The sequence below is a fragment of the Urocitellus parryii genome, chromosome 9 (genome assembly GCF_045843805.1).
Source record: "Urocitellus parryii isolate mUroPar1 chromosome 9, mUroPar1.hap1, whole genome shotgun sequence".
Taxonomy (NCBI): domain Eukaryota; kingdom Metazoa; phylum Chordata; class Mammalia; order Rodentia; family Sciuridae; genus Urocitellus; species Urocitellus parryii.
This window is the reverse complement of record NC_135539.1, coordinates 14,121,796-14,125,915: the sequence shown is the minus strand read 5'-3', so window position 1 is coordinate 14,125,915 and position 4,120 is coordinate 14,121,796.

The window sequence follows — 4,120 nt, the reverse complement described above, 5'->3', positions numbered from 1 at the left end:
TGAAAGTACCCAGAATGGTTTCTTTTCTTGATTGGTAGAACATCTTTGGAGGGAGGAGCAGGAACTCAGGGCTAAATTTACACTGAAAGTTTATGCAATCCTTGGCTGTCCTGCTTACAGGTAATGATTACATTCATTGGCAGGCTTCTAGCAGGCTGGGAAAGCAATTTATTCACAAGCAGGACAGTGCCCCAGAAGATGCTGGAAGAGTTAGTCTTGTGAAGGGACAGAGGAAGCTCTCAGAAGGAGGAAATAACAAATGGAAGAATATGTAGAGATATTTGAAATGCGGGGGGCGGGGGAAGGAAAGGTAAGGAAAAGAAGTTGAGGAGTGGGTATGAGTTAACCTAGGTCTCAGCAAACCAGTTGCTTTGTATATCTGTTGAACTGGTCAGGACTAAACATAAACACTCAGGTCACTCTTACTTGAATCCTCCGGTACTTCTCAGTTCACTGTAAGTAAAATCCTCATGTCGACAAGAAGTTGTATGGTAGGGCACAGGGTCCTCTCTGCCCACAGCCTGTTCTTGTTCCTCTGTGTCACTGTACTTCAGCCCTATCAGCACCCTGCCTTTTCTCAAACCAACCATGCACGTGCCAGCCTTGGGCTTTTTTGGACCCCCTCTGCCTATAACTCTTCCCTGAGACACCCCCTTGGCCAAATTCCTCATTTGGTGAGGTATCTCGTCCAAGAGCTCTGCCTCAACACATTTTCTAAAAGTAGAAATCTTCATTTCTTTCCCTCTCTTTAACCTGATTTAACTTTTTACATCTCTTCTCACCACCTTTGAAAGTAAGAATTTTGTTTTATTTGCCGTTGTATCCTTATTGCCTAGAATAGACATGGGCAAATTTTATAAACTTACAGTAAATATTTAATGGATATGTGAATATATTTCTTTCAATAACATGATAAAAACCCAACTCAAATTCTCTTAAACAAAGAGAGGAGTTTATAGGTCATCTTTAAAAAATTCTTAGTTGTAGTTGGACACAATAACTTTATTTATTTAATTTTATGTGGTGCTGCGGATCAAACCCAGGGCCTCACACAAGTGAGGCAAGTGCTCTACCACTGAACTATAACCCCAGCCCTCGTTTTTTTTGTTCTATGAGTTTTTTGTTGTTGATATTCCCTTGGATTTTCTTTGTCTACATTATCTGCAAATAAAGACAACTTTACTTCTTCCTTTGAGATCTATGCAGCTTTTATGTTCTTTTATAACCTTATTGCATTGGCTAGCACCAGCACTATGTTGAATAAGATTGATGAGAGAAGAAATACTTGCCTTTTTTCCTTATATTAAAATCAGGCCTTCACAGTTAGGTTCAAAGTTATCTCAAGGTTTTTCTACAGATGTTCTTTATTGAGTTTAGGAAGTTCTCTATTCTGACTTTTCTGAACTTATCATGTATAGATATCAGATTTTGGCAATTCTTCTGCATCAATTAATGTAATCATGTGATTTTTTTTTGTTCTTTATCTTATTAATAAGGTGAATTACATTCATTGATTTTCTACTATTGAACCAGCTTTGCTTCCTTGGAATAAACTCCACTTATTGTTGGTATATGATTCTTTTTATATATTGTTGAATTCTGTAATTTTTGTCTCTTCCCAAATTTGAAATGTTTTCAGCCACTATTTCTTAGAGTAATTTTTCTGCCCCCTCATAGATCTTTTGTGATAATCCCACAGGTCCCTGAGGCTCCTTCCCAAACCCCATTTTAGTTTCATTCTCTTGTTCAGGTTGGGCAATTTCTATCTTCCAGTTCACTGAATTTTTTCTCATGTTTCTTCATTCTAATGTGATCCCACACCACTCAACACAATAGGGTTACTCCCCCCTAAACCCCCAGTCACCAAGCAACTCACTAGCAGAAGATACCAGCTGAGAGTCCCATACTCCAATTTAATTCTACATTAACTACCTGAAGATAGTGGCAGATCCCACAGATTAGGGCTCAGGCCCAGAAGATTGCCTCCTATTTCAGATGCCAGGTACAAGTCTCAAGCTTAACCTTTATTACTGACTGTAACGTATATTAAACTAGGGTTCCTCTGATTCCTTTCTTGGGTATAATTAATTTGCTAGAATGGTTCACAGAACAATAGGAAACCCTTGACTTACATGTATTCATTTGTTATAAAGGATGGAAATGAACAGCCAGATGAAACAGATGGGAGAAGGGGTACAGTGCTTTTTAGGTTTCGCGCTTCCAGAAATTCCTCATGTCCAGGTCTCTGGAAGCTCCCCAAATCCTGTCCTTTTGGGGTTTTATGGAAGTTTTATTACACAGGCATGATTGACTAAATCATTGGCCATTGGTGATAAACTCAACCCTCAGCAACTCTCTCCTCCCAGGAGGTGGAAATATGGGATGGGATGGGATGGGAGGGATGGTACCATTAATTTTCCTGGCAAACAGCCCAAGTTCTATAGCTATCCAGAAGCCCTGAGTTACCAGACATCACCAGACATCTCACTAGCATACAAAAATGCAGTTCCCACATAAGAGATCCCGAAGGTTTAGGAGTTGTGTGCCAGGAAACAGGGATGAAGACCAAATGTATATTTTACAACATCACATTTATCCACTGAATTTTAACAATTTCTTTTATTGAATTTTTGGTTCTAAAATTTATATGCAGTTCATCTTTTTTTTTTTAAAGAGAGAGTGAGAGAGGGAGAGAGAGAGAGAGAGAGAGAGAAGTTTAATATTTTATTTTTTAGTTATCGGCAGACACAACATCTTTGTTGGTATGTGGTGCTGAGGATCGAACCTGGGCCGCACGCATGCCAGGCGAGCACGCTACCACTTGAGCCACATCCCCAGCCCAGTTCATCTTGATTATATTCTATTTCTTTGCTGAGACTTTGTTCTTTTCATTCTTTTTTATTTGTACCGAGCTTGTTTGTTTATTTATTTATGTATGTATGTATGTATGTATGTATTGTGGCACTGGGGATTGAACTCAGGGGCATTCTATCACCAAGGCATATCCCACACCCTTTTTTATTTTTCATTTTGAGCCAAGGTCTCACTGAGTTGCTAAGGCCTCCAAATTTGTGATCCTCCTGCTTTAATCTCCCAATTTTTCTGGGATTACAGGCATGCATCACTACGTCCGGCTTGTTGCAAGCATATTTGTAATTGCCTGATTGTCGAAGCTTTTTCGTAATGTCTTCTTTAAAATCTTTACCAGATAATTCTAACACCTCTGTCAGCTCGGTGTGGGCTTACTTTGGCTGTTTCTTCATTCAGTTTGAGATCATCTTGGTTCTTGTGGAGAGTCATTTTTGATTGAAATGTGAAAGTTTTACTCTGGATCTCACATAAAACTTCTGTTTTACCTGGTATTCTTGGCACTGCCCTGACTGAGGAAAGGCCAGCTCATTAAGGCGGAGTGAACATACAAACCGAAGTTCTCTGCTCAGCTTTCAGTGACACCTGAGTTGGGGAGCTCCTTGTTGTGTAGACTCCACTGACACTCACCTGTCCCATTTTTAGGTGGCCTTCTCTGTCACCCCTGCCAGAGGGTATTGGGTCACCTCAAGTTATAGACTCATAAGGGTAGCAGTCTAAGCTTCTCAATCTGCCTTTCCTGGAATACACTGGGATACAGGAGGCTCCTTGCCAAACCCCATTTTAGTTTCATTCTCTCGTTTTTTTCCTGTGTTGTTTGTAGCTATTATTTACTAGTTTTCTGTCTGCTGGGCTGCTCCCTGATCCCTGGCTAAAGAAAGATGCTTTTCTGGGGGGTGAGGTCTTCTCTGGTTTGTATCCTTGGCTTTTCCATTTTCCTGGCTTCTTCAATTCCCAAGTCTAGGACATAGAAGTCAAAAAGAAGATCCACAGACTCACAGCTGTGTTGCTCCTTGGGGACCAATGTCCATAGTCCGTGTGCCTTGCTTTTCTACACCATCCATAGTGTTCTTATGTTTTATATCAATGTCCAGAAATTTTAGTTGTACTTAGCAGGAAAAATAGGGAAAAGTATGTCTGCTTCATCCTCCCAGAATTAGAAGCTCTCTCATTTTACTCTTTGAGATTAGAATAAAATTTTTAGCAAAATCAGACAAGAACACCCACTAAAAAGAAAACCACAGGCAAACTA